The sequence below is a fragment of the Castor canadensis genome, chromosome X, assembly GCF_047511655.1.
Source record: "Castor canadensis chromosome X, mCasCan1.hap1v2, whole genome shotgun sequence".
Taxonomy (NCBI): Eukaryota; Metazoa; Chordata; class Mammalia; order Rodentia; family Castoridae; genus Castor; species Castor canadensis.
The window spans coordinates 110,986,416-111,005,278 of NC_133405.1; the positions used below are offsets into that span (position 1 = coordinate 110,986,416).

Genomic DNA, 18,863 nt, shown 5'->3' on the forward strand with positions numbered 1-18,863 from the left:
GCAATCATTACACAATGTATACATATAACAAATCATCACATTGTACACTTTGAATATAAACAATTTTTATTTGTCAATAATAGCTCATAAAGGCTGGGGGAAAAGGAAATTATATTTTTTTCTTTTGATGCTGAGGATCAAACCTAGGGAGTTGTACATGCTAAGTTCTTCCTGTACAACTGACCTATACACATCTCCATGGAAATTCTAATATGTGCTTCAAGGTTTATTGATGAACCTTGAGGAAAATACATTAAATAAAATATGCCAGTCACAAAAAGGCAAATACTATATGTTCCACTTGTATGAGATACTTATAAGTAGTCAAAAACATAGAAACAGAAAGTAGAATGCTAGTTACCAGGTGCTGGGGAAGGAAAAACAGGGAAGTTGTTTCAGATTTGCAAGCTGAAAAAATTCTGGAGATCTGTTTCACAATGATATGAGTATATATAAGATTACTGAAATTTGCACATACATATTAATAAAATGCAAATTCTATATTTTGTGGGGTTTTCCAGGATTAAAAAATTGAATAACAATGACAGTATTGTCAATTCAACTATCCTCTTATAAAGAATATAGTTTCTAATGTCACTTAATAAGTGTTATGTATAGCACTCACATAGACTGTGAAATACATACTTTAGAACATTAATCTCAGGAAATGTACTTTCAAATGAAAAATGAATGATTTTTTTCTCTCAGTGTATAGAGTAGATCCACGACACTCACAGTGGTTATTTTGCTGTCAGTATCATCCAAAGTAGCATTCAAGTCCATTTTCCACACACTTTCAGCCACCTCTAGAGAAGAAATTTTTGAAATACAGTGCATCTATGTCTCTAAAAAATGTTTAAAATTTTTAAATGTATGTGAAATGACCACTATAAATCTTGCTATAAGTCATATCCATGGTTAGGTCTACTTTTCACATCATGACAAAAGCAAGCCCATCCTGCCTAGAGGGCTATTTATTCCTAGGTCAGAAATTTCTGTCAAATTGCCAGGAAACAAAATACTATGCTCTCTGCATTTGAGGTTTTTCATATTTCAGTTCTTGGGCTACAAGTTAGTCTGCCAGTTTCTTAGACTAAACTAGAGTAATCGAGGGCTCATTTATTAGATTATAACTTCAGGGATAAAATAAACTTCAGAAGTTTTTTTTGTTGTTGGTAAAATATATGCCTCTTAGCAGCATTTTAAGTAATAAAGAATTTTCTCTTCTTTTAAAAATATTGCTTATTCACATGCTTCATATCTTTTATCAACAGTAGAGAAGGAGTCATCTTTCACAGTTTCTTCTCTCTTAAAGGAAATCACTATGATCTGTTCATTTTTAAAATAATATTATAAAATCTATTCTTTTTGACCAACAGCTAATGTTGTGCACATTAAGACTGTATATTCTAGAACTACATGTCCTGGAATTGTATCCAAACTCATCTACCTCCTAGCTGTGATCTTCAGCAATGTTATTAAATTTTTTCCACATATTCCTAAAAATGAGTATAGCTGTAATTGTCATTGATACTGTTACTGTATGAAGTGTCATTATTTGTAAAGCCAAACTGGGTTTGACACATACTAACTGCTAAATAATATTAGCTAATATCAATATTGTTTCTATTAAATTTTCATGATCACAATTCTCATCACTGAAAATCTGCAACAATCTTTTGAGTTTGTCTACTATAATCCCAAGTACTTTCCAGAGTGATCGGTCTACAGTATAAATCTGACCACACCACTCCTATATGTAAATTCTATCCCCTCCTACACAAAAAATCTTCTGGCCACTGACAAGACAAAAGGCAAAGGGTCTTAATATGGCAAACAAGAGCTTCCATGTCTAGATACAATATTACCTCTTCAGTACTCTCATGCCATCCAGCCTCTTACAATACATTTCAAGAATCAACTATTAAAGTTCCCAGGATAAGTCATGTTGTATCCTTCCTTTATACAAGTGAAACCATGCTGTGCTTACAGTAATTGCTTTGATTAAGTGTTTTCTCTAGCCACTAGGGTCCATTTTCTGACCTGAATGTAAATAAAATGTTCTGAGGAATCAACACCTTCCAGGAGAAATAATTGTTGAAAGAGCTAGTGTATAAAAACTCCAACTCACTCACATTGTAGGAATCACTTACTGATAACTTTGAAGCATATATTCTGAACTGTCCCCCAGAATTTCCCAGTGGGATAAAATCAGGTTACCCACAGTAACTACTTGAAAACAAAGTATTTATTGGCTGCCATGTCTTCACAATCTTACTTCCTTATTGATTTGTCCTGAATAAAATACTTGACTTGACACCCTGAACATCCATTCTATGAAAAACAACAAAAGTTTCATAAAATTTAAAAAATCTGTCTTTATTGTCACCACTGACTTGGCAAGAAATAAAGAATAGATAAATGACAACACATAAAGTGAAAACAGAAATACTGGGATTTCTGGCCTTTGTCCCCAGAGTGCTGTAATCCATGGCAACCTTGAGCGAAGAATTCTATGTTGCTATGACAGGCACAACAACCAGAACAGAGCCTAAGGCCTTTCCCAAAGCAAGAGTCTAATACGGCTCCCATGATAAAACTAGGGCTCAAAAGAGATACACCATCCATGTAATGGTAATAAGAAATAAACCTGACATACTTACCTGGCAGGGGAGATACCATGATCATGAAGGTGGTTTTCCCAGGGCGAGGCTTATCCATTGCATTCCGGATGTGCTGACCCCTGCGATTTCCCCAAATGTGGGAAACTGGACTGCATAATTTGTGGTAGTGGGGGACTGCGTTCACACTCTCTCCTGAAAAAAGAAAAAAGAAATAAACCTGGCAACCAATGGGATAACAAGAAAACTTGCTTGTGTTGATATTCACCTTGTATGGAGGAGGTATACAATGTCTTCTGAAAGTCTTAAACACAAGCAGTGCTCAGACAAACTTGCAGGCCAAATTCACATAATCAAAAACTTAAAGAGGAATATTTAAGATAACTTCTCACCTCCAGATGATTGGCAGAATCAAACAAATCTTCTTTGGAGAAAATAATCACACCAAGCCATCAAAGAATTTGCATTGGTAAAAATCTAAAGAACATGAACTCACAGATCAGAAGTAAGAAAGCCAAAAGAAGCCAGCTACTATATCTTAGAGGCAAAACATTAATGCACAAAGAATACCAATGTTAGATTCATCAGACCCAGAATACAAAAAAAATTCCTACATTCTTATATTTCAAAACATAAAGTAGAGGCTTGGAAATTAAGCAAGGAATAAGAACTAATATAAAATTTAAAAGTACATTGAAAATAGAATCAAGAGAATTTGTAGTAATAAAAATTATAATGATTAAAATTTGATGGTGGAATAAATAGTAAATTAGACCATTGAGAAGAAATACTTGAAAGACAGAGCCATAAAAATTCACAAGAATATATTTCTGAGATGAAATACATGAAAATGATAAAACAAATTATGCATATAAAGAGAGTTCGACATGATGATGAAAAGTGTTAATGTACTAAAACATAATAATGACTCTTAACTCATATGTGCCTAATGATAAAACCTCAAACTTAATATAAAGCACAACTTAACAAAATTAAATGGTAAATTTCAAAAACACAATCATGCTGAGAAACTTTAGAATATATCTGTAGTAAGGATGGATCAAATAGATTTTAAAAGTTAGCAAAACATGCAAGATTTTGACACCACAATGAATAAGTTTGATCTAAGGAATGTATGAGTAAGATTGTATTCCGTGTTTAAAGAATATGTTCTCTGCAAGAACTTGAAGAATACTGTGAATATTAACCTTCTATCCCATAAAGCTAATGGGAATACCTAATTACATTTTTTTTGTCTTCCTGCTTCCCTTTGGCCTCCCTCTCATCCTCCAGAACTGCTCAGTCTGTCTTGTCTTCCACTCTGCAACTGTAGTGATCCTCTGAGTTGGATGAGTTATAACTCCCTTCAAATTCCTCCAATGGCTTCTGGCTTTGTCACTTTGACCTCATCTCTCCCCTTTTCCTCATAATAAGCCTCACCAAAATAGCAGAAAGTAAATAACAAAGATCATAAAAAATGAAATAAGAATACAAGAGGCCAACAACCCCTTCAAGAACAACTCTTTGAGAAAAGCCAAATAAGTCTCTGGTCATAATAACAAGTCAAACAAAATAGAAAAGGAGGTGACATAACTAAAACTGAAAAAGTGATTTAAAATATAAGGTAACTTTGTGAATAATTTTGATAATAAATTTAGGGTCAATTAAAATGTAGAAAACCATTAAAATACAGAATCACTATTTTAAATCATCTTGTAAGAGTATACTAAAATCAGATCACTTTACAGGAATGTTCCAAAAAGCAGGAAATAACAAAAGATTCACAAATCACATTTTCAGTAGGGAAAAAGAAGGATTATTTTAACTTATCAGATCATAACATAACCTTAGGAGAAAATTTTTATAAAGAACAAAAATGTTACATGACTGGGTTGCTTTGAAAAGTGATTAATTCTAAGATTGAGGCTAAGAAAACACATAATGAGCCTGGAGCCTCTTGTGGTAGAAAGTAAGGAAGTGTTTAAGTAACAAAACAAAGCCAAAAAAAGCACAATGATTACAGTATGTCAAAGAAACACAGGAACTAACAGTCAAGCAACAAAATAAAAAATGTGGTATTGGACTATAACCCAAAGTATAGAATAAATATCCATGAGTACATAGGGCTATAAATAAATGAATAAATAAGTAATTGGAGAAAAAGAAACAAATTCCCCATGCAGAAAAATTCCATAAGTATGTATTTTTATGAATATTCTTCCTTCAATGAGGTAGAACATAACTCTTAACACCTTAAGGGTGGCCTGTGCATAATGAATTACCCCAACATAGTATGATATGGAAAGTTATAATTGCACTTTATAAATGTGGGTTCTGTATTCATAAACAAACCACCAATAATCTTAATATAGTCTTAAAGACAAAAAGGATAAATTATCATTACCAAATTGATATTATCTCAAAAATTATTTTAATATTAATAAAATAATTGATCTAATTCACTACTTTAAGAGTGTAAGAGGAAAAACACACTATCACATAAATAGGTAAATACAATACATTTGATAGAATTCAACACCCTTTCCTGCTAAGAATTTTTAGAAAACCAGAAATAAAAGAGAATCATTAACATCTAGCAAGAACTATGAAATGCAGATCACTAGTTGCCAGCACCTAGACAATTGGCATGACAGAGAGAAGTTGAAATTAACTGATAGGTGATGGAAATGTTTCATATATCATGATTAGGATGGATGTTATATTACTATATACGTTAGTCAAAACTCATTAAATTGTACTCTTAAAATAAATGAATTTTCTGTATTAATATTTTACTTGAATAAAGCTGATAAAAATCAAAGGGAACAATTAACTTGGTAAAGGATACCTACAAAACCAAAAAACACAAGAATTAAAAACTTTTGTATACTCTTTTCTGTTTCATCAATTATTCCATCATCCCACTGCTACAGCTACTTTCATGTTGGGCTTAATGAGTTAGTTCAGGAGCTCCCTCTCTTATAGCAGAATTCTGTACCTTCCTTCCAGAGATCATGCTGTCAAAAGTTACCTACATGAATCCACCTGCATTCATGAATGGGGATCTGAAGAAAAGAGGATGGTTAACAGCTTATGAACCTATCTTGATCAATAAGGTAAAAGAAACCTTGGATCAATTGGTGCTTCCTTCTTCCCTCAAGAGGATAGCTCAGAGAGTCTTTCCAAAGTTTTTAGATAACCCAAGTGTTTATGAAGAGATGGATCAACAAAATTTTTATTTCCTGTGGTGATAATAGAAGTATAACTTGAAAGTAGTTTATTATTTTTAATAAAAATAAACAGTATACTTCATGACTCACAATTCCATTCTTGAGTATATAACACTTGCACATATGACATAAGCAATGTTCATAAGACATTCTTAGCAGCATTATTTTTTTTTTACTTTTTTAAATTCATTTATTCACATGTACATACATTGTTTGGGCTGTTTCTCCCCCTTACCCCCTCCACTCCCTCCCTTTCCCCCCATCCCCGTCGCTTTCAGGCAGAACCTGTTCTGCCCTTAACTCTAATTTTGTTGAAGAGAAATCATAAGCAATAATAAAAAAGACAAAGCGTTTTTGCTAGTTGAGATAAGGATAGTAATACAGAGAGATTCCTAGTATTGCCTCCAAGTACAAATGTGTTACAACCCAAGTTGATTCATCTCAAACTGACCTTTTCACTAGTTCCTGATCCCCTTCTCATATTGACCTCTCTTGCTTTAAGGTTTCTGTGTAAGTTCCTCTGCAGGGAGACATCAAACATTTTCATATTTTGGGTTTCTTACCTATCCCCATACCTCCCATATGTTCTCTCCCGTTATCATGTGACCCAAGTCCAACCACATTGCTGTATTTGCCCTAGATCTAAAGTCCACATATGAGGGAGAACATACAATTTTTGGTTTTCTGAGCCTGGCTAACCTCGCTCAGAATGATGTTCTCCAGTTCCATCCATTTACTTGCGAATGATAAAATTTCATTCTTCTTCATGGCTGAGTAAAATTCCATTGTGTATAAGTACCACATTTTCTTAATCCATTCATTAGTACTGGGGCATCTTGGCTGTTGCCATAACTTGACTACTATAAATAGTGCTGCAATAAACATGGGAGTACAGATGCCTCTGGAGTAACCTGTGTCACATTCCTTTGGGTATATCCCCAGGAGTGGGATTGCTGGATCATATGGCAGAGATTTTTAAGAAGTCTCCACATTTATTTCCAGAGTGGTTGCATGAGCTTGCATTTCCACCAGCAGTGTATAAGGGTTCCTTTTCCCCCACATCCTCACCAATATCTGTTGTTGGTGGTGTTTTTGATGATGGCTATTCTAACAGGGTGAGGTGGAATCTTAGTGTGGTTTTGATTTGCATTTCCTTTATGGCCAGAGATGGTGAGCATTTTTTCATGTGTATTTTGGCCATTTGAATTTCTTCTTTTGAGAAAGTTCTGTTTAGTTCAGTTGCCCATTTCTTCATTGGTTCATTGATTTGGGGAGCGGTTAGTTTTTTGACTTCCCTGTATATACTGGTTATCAGCCCTTCATCTGATGTACAGCTGGCAAATATTTTCTCCCACTCTGTAGGTGGTCTCTTCAGTTTAGAGATTATTTCTTTTGTTGTGCAGAAGCTTTTTAGTTTCATGAAGTCTCATTTGTCCATCCTTTCTCTTAGTTGCTGAGCTGCTGGGGTTCTATTGAGGAAGTCCTTGCCTATACTTATTACTTCCAGAGTGTTTCCTGCTCTTTCCTGTACCAACTTCAAAGTTTCGGGTCTGATATTAAGGTCCTTGATCCATTTTGAGTTGATACTAGTACAGGGTGATAAACATGGATCCAGTTTCAGTTTTGTGCAGATGGATAACCACATTTCCCAACAACATTTGTTGAAGAGGGTGTATTTTCTCAATCATATATTTTTAGCACCTTTGTCAAAAATAAGGTGAGCATAGTTGTCTGGAACTATATCCAGGTCCTCTATTCTTTTCCACTGGTCTTCACATCTTTTTTGTTTGTTTGTTTATTTATTTACATGTGAATACATTATACATTGCGTGCGTCATTTCTCTACACTGCCCCCCTCCTCCACCCTTCCCCCCCTCCCCTCCTCAGTTTCAGGCAGGTCCCGTTCTGCCCTTATCACTGATTTTGTTGAAGAAAGGACATATGCATAATAAGAAAGACGAAGTGTTTACATCTGTTTTTGTGCCAGTACCATGCTGTTTTTATTGCTATTGCTTTGTAATATAGTTTGAAGTTGGGTATTGTGCTACCTCCAGCATTGCTCTTTTTGCTAAGTATTTCCTGGGCTATTAGCAGTCTCTCATGTTTCCAAATGAATTTTAGGGTAGATTTTTCAATCTCTGTGATGAATGTCATTGGGATTTTAATGGGAATTGCATTAAACATGTAGATTGCTTTTGGTAGTATAGCCATTTTTACTATGTTGATTCTACCAATTCATGAGCACAGGAGATCTCTCCACCTTCTGTAGTATTCCTAGATCTCTTTCTTCTGGGGTTTATAGTTTTCCTTGTAGAGGTCATTCACATCCATTGTTAAGCTTACTCCTAGGTATTTGATTTTTTTTAGGCTATTGTAAATGGAATTGTTTCCATATATTCATTCTCAGTTTGTTCATTATTGGTGTATAAAAGCTAATGATTTTTGTAGGTTGATTTTGTATCCTGACAACTTGCTGTAGCTGTTTATGGTGTCTAGGAGTTTTTGGTAGAGTTTTTTGGGTCTTTAAGGTATAGGATCATATCACCTGCAAATAGGGATATTTTGACAGTTTCTTTACCTATTCGTATTCCTTTTATTTATTCTTCTTGCCTAATTGGTGTGGCTAGGAATTCCAGGACTATGTTTAATATGGGTGGGGATAGTGGGCACCCTTGTCTTGTTCCTGCTTTTAGGGGCAATGGTTTCAGTTTTTCATCATTAAGTATGATGTTGACTGTAGGTTTGTCATATATAGGCTTTACAATGTTGATGTACTTTCTTTCTGTTCTTAGTTTTCTTAGAGTTTTTATCATGAAGTGGTGTTGGGTCTTATCAAAGACTTTTTCTACATCTATTGAGATGATCAAGTGGTTTTTGTCTTTGCTTCTATTAATGTGCTGTATTACATTTATAGATTTGCATATGTTGAACCACACCAGCATCCCTGGGATGAAGCTTACTTGGTCATGGTGAATGATCTTTCTGATATGTTCTTGGATTCAGTTTGACATTATTTTATTGAGGGTTTTTGCATCGATGTTCATTAAGGAGATTGGCCTATAGTTCTCCTTTTCGAAGGTGTCTTTGTCTGGTTTGGGGATGAGTGTAACACTGGCTTCATAAAATGAGTTAGGCAGTGTTCCTTCCTTTTCTATTTTGTGGAACAGTTTAGTTCTTCTTTAAAGGTCTGATAGAATTCAGCAGATAATCCATCAGGTCCTGAACTTTTCTTTTTTGGGAAACTCTTTATTGCTGCTTCAATTTCATTTTGTGTTATAGATCTATTCAGGTGATTAATGTCCTCTTGGTTCAATTTTGGATGGTCATAAGTATCTAGAAATCTGTCCATTTCTTCAAGATTTTCAAATTTATTAGAATATAGGTTCTCAAAGTAGTCTCTGACAATTTCCTGGATTTCTGTGGTATTTGTTGTTATCTCCCTTTTGCATTTTTGATTTTACTGATTTGGGTTTTTTCTGTCCTCATTTTAGTCAGGTTTGCCAGGGATCTGTCAATCTTATTTATTTTTTCAAATAAACAACTTTTTGTTTCAATGACTCTTTGTATGTTTTTTCTTTGTTTGTTTGTTTCTATTTCATTGATTTCGGCCCTTAATTTTATAATGTCTTCTTTCTGCTTGATTTGGGATTTGCTTGCTCTTGTTTTTCTAGGAGTTTTAGATGGAGCATTAAGTCATTGATTTGAGATCTTTCTGTCCTTTTAATATATGCACTCATGGCTATAAACTTTCCTCTCAGGACTGCCTTTGCTGCATCCCATAGGTTCTGGTAGGTTGTTTTTAAATTTTCATTAACTTGCTGGAACCTTGTAATTTCCTCATTTATTTCATCAATGATCCATTGATCATTGATCAATTATTGTTCAGCTTCCAATTGTTTGCATGTTTTTTACTGTTGTTTTTGTTGTTGAGTTCTAGTTTTAATTCATTATGATCAGATAGAATGCATGACATTATTTCTATTTTCTTACATTTGCTGAGGCTTGCTTTGTGCCCTAATATATGATCAATTTTGGAGAAGGTTCCATAGGCTGCTGAGAAGAATGTATATTGTGCAGAATTTGGATGAAATATTCTGTAGACAGTAGCTAGGTACATTTGATCTATGGTGTGATTTAGATCTAGGATTTCTTTATTGATTTTTTGTTTTGATGACCTATCTATTTGTGATACAGGGTATTAGTGTGTCCCACTACCACTGTGTTGGAGTTTATGTATGTTTTTAGGTCCTTTAGAGTATGTTCAAAGAAATTGGGTACATGACATTGGGTGCATAGAGTTGATAATTGTTATTTCCTTTTGGTGTATTTCCCCTTTTATTAGTATGGAGTGTCCTTCTTATCTCATTTGATCAATGTATGTTTGAAGTCTACTTTGTCAGAGATACATATTGTTTCTCCTGTTTTCAGTGGCCATTGGCTTGGTAAATCTTCCAGGCTTTCACCTTAAGACAGTGCTTGTTTCTGTTAATGAGATGGGTCTCCTGTAAGCAACAGATTGTTGGTGCTTCCTTTTTAATTCAGTTTGCCAAATGGTGTCTTTTGATGGGGAAATTAAGTCCATTAACATTCAGTGTTAGTATTGATACATATGTGGTGATTCCTGTCATTTAGCTGTTTTTGTTGTTTTAGGGTTTGATTGTGTGCAGCTGAATCAGTGTTACACTCTACTTTCTTGCCTTTTCTTCTCCTGTGGTTTGGTACTGCCTGTCCATTCATGGTTTTGTTTGCTTTCATTTTCTGTGTGCAGAATTCCTTGAAGAAACTTTTGTAGTGGTGGCTTGGTGGTCATATATTATTTCAGTTTCTGCTTATCATGGAAGACTTTTATTGCTCCATCTATTTTAATGATAGCTTTTCTGGGTAAAGTGTCCTTGGGTTAAACTTATTTTAATTCAGTGTCTGGAATACCTTGTTCCATGCTCTTGCTTTTAAGGTGTCCATTGAGAAATCTGCTGTGATTTGATGGGTCTACCTTTGTATGCTATTTGTTTTTTCTCTCTTACAGACTTCAATATTCTTTCTCTATCCTCTGTGTTTGTTGTTTTAATGATAATATGTCGTGAGGTAGTTCTATTTTGGTCAAGTCTGTTTGGTGTCCTGGAGGCTTCCTGTACCTGAATGGGCACAATTTTCTCTAGATTTGGGAATTTTCTGTTATTATTTCATTGAATATATTATAAATCTCTTTTGTTTGGACCTCTTCTCCTTCTTCAATGACCATGATTCTCAGATTTGGCCGTTTGATGTAGTCAGTGAGTTCTTGCATATTCCTTTCACAGGTTTTGAGTTGTTTGAGTAATACTTCTTCAGTTTTTCCTTTAATTTCCATTTCATCTCGAGTTCTAAGATTCTGTCATCTGTTTGTTTTCATCTGCTAGAGTGGCCTTCCATTGTGTTTTGTATTTCTATTTCATTCTTTTTTCTGAGGTTTTCCATATCATGGGTCACTTCCTCTTTAATATTGTCAAATTTTTCCCTTAATTCATTTAACTCTGTATTTATGGTGTTCTCTGTTTCACTTTGGTATTTATTTAGGGCTCCTTTGAGTTCATTTATTTGTTTTTGTGTCTTCTCATATTCTTTATTTTTGTTATCCTGGAATTTCTTGAGTGCATCCTGTACATTTTGGTTGACCTTGTCTAGTTACATCTCCATGAAATTCTCAGTGATTTCTTGCAGGAGTCCTTGTGATAGTCTATCTTTGTTTTTGTTTTCTTTTTGAGTCTGTAACTGGGTACCCATTTTCTTCATTTCTGTGTAATTTATTTAGGGGGAGAGAATGGCTTCCATCCCTTTTTTGTCTTCCCATAATTCTACTTGGTGCTGTTTCTGTTCCTGGTCTGTATGTAATTTAGTATTAGCTAACATAAAATAGTAAAACTAATGGAACCAAGAAAGAAAGAGAAAAAGGAAAAAGAAGAAAGAGAAAAAAAGAGAACCAAAGAAATCAACAGGTAGAGATGGTGGAGTAATGAAAAGTGAACAAGACAAACACTTAGAGAGAATGAAAAAGGTTCAGGAGCAATAGAATGTCAACCTTAGTAGTTCTTGTGTTACTCCTTCAGCATCCAGTCCCAGTGTTGGTATTTAAACATTAGGTCTTTTGTAGTTTTGCTTGGTGGTTGGGACAGGAGACAAGTTTTGTGGACCACTATCTGTCCTATTTCAGGTAGAGGTTCATCACCTGCCTCCTGTCAGCCATCTACTTTTCCAGGATTTGTTTACTGAAAGTTTGCATGGAGATCAGCTACTTGCAGGATTTCTTCTTTCAGGATGTTCTTGTGGGCTTTGTTGGGTTCCTTGGGATAGTCTATCTTTGTTTTATTGGTGTCTGGAACTCGGTATCCATTTTCTTCATTTCCCTTTTAATCCTGTACTAATTTATTTTGGGGGAGAGAATGGTTTCCATCTCTTTTTTGTCTTCCTATCACTACACTTGGTACTGTTTCTGTCCCTGGTCTGTGTGTAGTTTAGTATTAGTTAACTTAGCATAGTAAAACTAACAAAACCAAGAAAGAAAGCAAAATCAAAAAAGAAAAAAAATAGAGAACCAAGAAATCAACAGGGAAAGATGGTGGACAAACAAACAGCAAACAAGACAAACACTCTTGGTCTGTGTCTCCCAAGCAGGTTTGGAGCCGGCATCTGGCAGTGCAGGAGCCCTCCTGCTTTCTCAGTGCAACCTGGCATGGAGAAGCTTTGTACAGGCTGGGGGTTTGAGGTGTGGGAGTTTTGCTTCTTTTTGGTGGTTTTTTTTCTGCCAAGTGTGGCTCCAGTGTCTCTGCAAAATTTTTAATTTACAGAACTCATGCTGTCTGCTTCCTCCCTCTAGTCGCTATGTTTGATCCCCTAGCAGCAGCATTGTTCATAAAGGTAAAAAATGGAACCAGCCCAAACCATCCTTCCACAAGAGAGTAGATAAATAGTCATTTATTGTATGACTATACAGTGGAATATTACAACAGAGAAAAATGAATAGCAGCTGCTGCATCACTTTGTATAAAAAGTCATTATGTAAAAAACATCACAGAAAAAAGGTGTGATGTAGAATTATATTTATAGAGCACTAAATGAATTAAAACCATATAGTTCATGGTTAAAATATAAAGTAAAAGCAAAAGAATAATTAATATACATTTTGGACCATAAACACACTTAAATTGAAGAGGAAAGGAGACTAGTGAGTGGCACATGGGGCTCTTACATGCTGATAATAATCTATCATAAATTTGGAGATGGGTACAAAAGTACTCAGGTAATTGTTATTGCTTATATTTATATACCCCCTTTCAAATGTGCTGCATTTCATAATAAAACCTGTGATGTCAAACAAAGTGGTTTTAGGATTGGCAATTTGCTCAGAGGCTAAAGCTGTCAGATAGGGAGTTGGTACTCTGGAGTGAAGGAACTCATTTGCAATATTCATGGTGACTTGGGTATAATAGCCTCCATGGGACAAGAATGCCAAGCTACAATACCCATCCCTACTCCACCCATGCCCACTGATGATTTTTTTACTGGAAAACTGATCTCCTGACCTTAATACCAATTTGCAAATAACAAATAAGGAGGGTTCTGAGGGAAAGGGAATAAGGTTTATTATTCATCAGATGAAGAGGACAGGGAGAGTCAATCTGTAAAGCTCTGTTGTCCCACTTCTGAGAGAAAATGTCCACTTTTTAAAGGGAAATTCAGGGGCTTAGTTTGAAGCATGTGACAAATGTATGTCCCAAAACAGGTGCTGGGTTTGGTTTTTATCTCCCAGTTTACTGGCATCATGTCACTGAAGCTATGTTTTGGTTAACAGAGGTTTACTTCTTGGTGGTCAGAAAGAGATAAGAAGTAGGGGAAGATCACTTAGTTTAGTTAAAGAGTAACAAGTGCTAATCTTGGGCTCTCCAGCATGGAGGGGGAGTGGATGTCAGTCTGAATAAAAGGACAGCAAACTGGCCAACATGCAAACTGGCTAACCAAAAGACTTTTCTGTGTTGTAGTCCCGATTACATTTTACCCACTGTAAATTTGTTCCTTCCATTTCTAGGAACAGGGGCATCTCGATCATCTGTTTCCTGCCTTTACTCAATTTGTGAGCTCAATTAAGGAGTTAGTGCTCCTCAGCAAAAGCCATTTTTAAGCACCCATTTTCACAGTGCTAGAAAGCACAATGGAAACTTAAGAAAACACCTTCAAGAATCACCTGTGATTGTCTATGCCACAACAAAGCCCATGGTAGCTCCCTGCTGAAAAAGGAGGAGGCCTTTGGACACTGGCAGCTACAGCATCCTTTCATAGATTTTTGTCTGCATTCTACCTCTCCCCTCTGCACTGTGAACTTTCCAGATCAACCCATTCCCTCAGTCCCATCTTGTTTCCATATATCTGGAATTTACTTTTTAGTCTAACACCTCAGGATTGAAAATCTGTTCACATGGTCTGCCTGCCTTCTCCCCAGGTTGTAGCCCCTTATATTTCTTGCTTTGCATTCATTGCTTGCTAATGAATAAGTAATGCCCTGGCTCAGGCATTTTCATCCTGGAAGGAAGTAACATATGTATATGTTTTAGCTTAGATCTTTGAACTTGAACTTACATTTTTTTATGTTTCAAGAAACAACTAACCTGGATGAAGTTGAGTGCAAATATTGGTTCAGCTGCTGTAGACAAAGCAATAACATTAATGATAGAACTATAAGAAAATGTTTCTAGAGTATGAAACTATAAGTGGAATTATTAGGTGACCCAAAAGCAAGAAAATAACATTAAATGTAAGAAATTATAATGGCTTAAATGAAAAATCACAGAAATTATAATTTAAATAAAAAATCACAGCTCTACTAAGTCCATAGCTTCTCCCATCTGCAAATAACATGATATTAGATAAATTTTGCTCTTGACTTGGAAAGATAAGTAGGTTATTTTATATTAAAACTAACAATATTTCCTAAAATTGAATTTAATGTTTATGACCTTTTCAGTATGTTGAGATGTAAAAAAGTTCAAATCTCATTTTTCAAATTGATTACTTAAATCCTTATATGTCCTTATTAGCCATATGCCCAATTTCTACTTTGGGGCAACTTTAGTTTGCATTAACCAAGAAAACTAGAGTTTACTTAATGCAAAGAAATCAATTTCCTCCCAACAGCTATCCACACTGAGAGCTATAATGGCCAGGTGCAGCCCCATTTGGTTGTTTCCATATGGAATCACAGTTGCACACTGTTTCTCTGGTATCTAATGGCTGCCTGTCGACTGTTGAGGTGAGGCCTCTGTGGTCTGGACACTTAATGAGATACAAGGCTATCTTGGTCTAGGGCTCAAACATTATTATTTTGTGTGTTTGGGCATGTGCATGTGCGTGTGTGCATGTGTGTGTGTGGGGGGGTCTAACTATATTCTCAGTCCTTGCTTCCACGTAAAATGAAAACCCCCTCACAGTATAGACATCTATTCAGAAATTTTTAATATAGGCCATTGATATTTCCTTTGAATAAGGGTTCACTGATGGAAGTTCCACAATATCTTTCAGGATGAATGGTAATCTAATTTTTAAACATATACTTTAATTTTTAGAGCAGTTTTTATTTCCAGCAAAATTGAGCAGGATGTACACAGAATTTCATGTATTCTCTGCTCCCACACATGCACAAACCTTCCCATTATCAACTCTTTCATCGGAGTCATACATGTTTTTGTTACAACTGATGAACTTATATGGACACATCATATCACCCAATGCTCTTAGCTCATGCTTCGTGTTGTATGGTCTATGGATTTTGACAAACGTATATTGATATGTGCCAATCATTATAGTTTCACAGGAATAGTTTCTACGTCCTAAAAATCCTCTGAGCACCATCTAGTCATCCCTCCCTCCAACATAACCTCTGGGAACCACTGATATTTTTACTATCTCCATAGTATTGCCTTTTCCTGAATGTCATATAGTTTGAATCATGTATTATGAAGCCTTTTCAGTTGGCCTCTTTCACTTAGTACTATCTATGTATTCTCCTCCATGTATTTTCATGGTTTGATAGTTCATTTATTTATAATGTTAAATAATATTCCATTGTCTAGATGTTTATTTATCCATTCACCTACTGAAGGGCATCTTGGTTGTTGCAAGTTTTGGGCAATTTTGAATACAGCTGCTGTAAACATCCATCTGCAGGGTCTTGTGTGGACATAAATTTTCAGTTCATTTGGGTAAATACTGAAGAGCATGATTCCTGGGTCATGCAGTAGGAGAATGTTTAGTTTTGTTAAGAAAGCTGTTAAAATGCCTTCAAAATTGGAAGTACTATTTTTCATTCTCACTAGCAGTAAATGAAGGCTTCTGTTGGTCCACAATTTTGTCATATGTGGTGTCATCAGTGTTCTAGATTTTGGGCATGTGTCTTGGAATATTGTTTCAATTTGCAATTCCTTGATAACTTATAATGTTGATCATTTTGTCATATAATTATTTTCACCTGTGAAGTATCTGTTAAGGTGTTTGGGTGCTTTGTTAAATTGATTTGGACTTTGTTATTGAGTTTAAATAAAATGAGATATCTTCATGTGTAAGCATCTTTTCACAAATTTTGTGATATAGGCCCAAGAAACTTCCTTTGAATAAGGGCTCACTGATTGAGGTTCCTTAATATCTTCCATGAATAAACAATTATGCTTTCTGTTTACTTGTTTGTTTATTTGTTTGGTTTCTAAGTCCTCATTTATATACAATGTTATTTCAAAACATGCTCTACATTTTTTCCATCTAATACTTTTCCATACTTTTCATTCCTATTGAATCCTTGTCAAATCAATTATTCATTGTACAGTGAACTCTAACTCAATCTCAGCTACCTTCAATTCAAGACTATATCTTATCTGTTTGCATTTAAAGCATTAATGAACACCTCCAAATCTCTCTTCCTTTATGTATATAATCTATACTTCTATTTAGAATTATTCTAACACTTTCAGGAGGAATTATAAGAAGGCATGAAACATTGTAAGATTCAATAGTGAAGCAGTAGTGGGTATAATGAAAAACTCAGGCATGATTAGATAACCATTTGAAAAAGCAAAGAAAAATAGAGTGGTGGCAAAGGTATATAAATACACAGCTTCAGCAGTAAAAACAAAATCTGATGAAAAGCACAAATCAAGAATGAGCATTTTACAGAATAGTTTCAGCAATCATATGTCTTGGATTTAGCAATACAGTCCTTATTTTTAATATTTTGTCTAGCTTTTCTTCCAGAACAGTTAGTCCTTGTATCATTAGTTTGGGCTTGGCAAACATGCTGGTTTGCATGAGTTTGGCTTGATATTCAGTAAAATGGCAATAAAATCATTCTCACAAAAATGTACATTGCTTTCAATTTGGTGAAATGTGATTATACTTCAGATGGTTCTATACCTTTCCTGAGGCGGAACAAGGACATTCACAAGGATAGGATGTGATGAAATAATAAACTATGCCCCATGTGTATGTTTGTGTGTGTGAGTATATATCTATGTATGTATATATCTATACATATACAAATGTATATATATTGTATGTGTATTTTCAGTTGATACACTGCTCTCTCATAAAAAAAGAATATGGATCACGTGGGAGACTGCATGTGACAAAAGGAGAAAAAGTAATGAAAAGGAGTAAGATTTGTTTCCTTCTGTGCTGGGGATTGAACCCATGGCATATGTTAGGCATGCACTCAATGTACCAGCCTAATAATTACCAGCCTACCAAATGAGATTTTTTTTAATGAGAAAAAGTAAATTGTGCATTTTGGTTGTTTTTATCACTTTCCTTCTGTGTTTCTTTCATTTTGGATTTGGGGACTAAGAGTAAACATTGAAAATGATCAGAAAAACACCATGAATTTAAAAGGATATCACAAATGAATGTAGAGATAAGAAGCATTGAATAGCTTAAAGTATTTTGTGGCAAGTACATCAATAAATTTGCCATTTTAAATGACTAATTTAGTTGTGCCTATTCCAAAGCACAGTTTTAATGTATTTATTTTCTCTTATAATATTTGATCCTGTACTCAGAAACTTGAGCAAAGAATGAAAACCAGATTTGATTTTTCTCTTAAAAGAAACCATGTTTTCTAAGAAAAACATATTCCAGGAAAGGTATGAGAAACAGCAGTGCACATCAATTCAGTGAGTGAAAAAAAAATGTGTTAAAGGAAATGGACCACACACACACACACACACACACAGTGTTTCCTTTCCTAGGCACAAAGTATTAAAATGAATGACCAAAGGAGTTTGCAGAGACTTAAATGAAAATGACAGTGAATTAGTAAAAGATTCAAAATGCTATGAGAAAAATTGCAATAGGCATTGAATAGAATATATTGGGAAAACATACTGTTCTCAATGTTTAGGAATCTGCTTTATCTGTCTTGCTTTATCAAAACTGGTGATACATTGTCAAGAAATAATAAGGAGTCATCAGAAATCACAGCTTCACTTAGTTCACTTTAGGTTCATAGTGTCAAAACGTAGATTGGTGATGTCAGTTACCCTGATTCGATATCAGCTATGAAAAATTGGTCCACAAAAGGGTTACAAGCTTGTCATTCAGTCTTAATTGTTAACTCTAATAATTGATAGCCTTTATTTCTCTTTTTTCTCTTGACTTAACAACCATCCAAATACAGTTAAATTTTTCTAATTCTGCTTAATGTAAATTTTACTTGCCTTACATCATTCTGGAAAACGTGTGTCCACTATCTCTATACATCATGCCCCTGGAATGAATTTCCTAAATGACATCTTTAGCTTGCTTTTGCATCCATAGGCAACTTCTATTCTGAACATTGTTCACTGGCTCACCAGTTTTTGTTTTTCAATTAAGTAGGCTATACATGAGATTCCAAAATCTGATAAATGAGTTGGCAAAAGATAAGGAATTTAAAAGGAGCACTAAGAGCAAATAGTTTGAAATCACAGCAATGCAGCTTCATCCTCTTACTTTATCTAGA

General features: G+C 34.9%; 1 non-coding gene across 1 annotated transcript; it reads left to right on the forward strand.

The window, feature by feature from the left end:
- The first annotated feature begins 2,655 nt into the window (after positions 1-2,655).
- LOC141419952 (U1 spliceosomal RNA) lies at positions 2,656-2,819 on the forward strand. The gene has a single exon (XR_012444676.1). It is a non-coding gene; the product is annotated as a U1 spliceosomal RNA (small nuclear RNA).
- Positions 2,820-18,863: the final 16,044 nt, after the last annotated feature.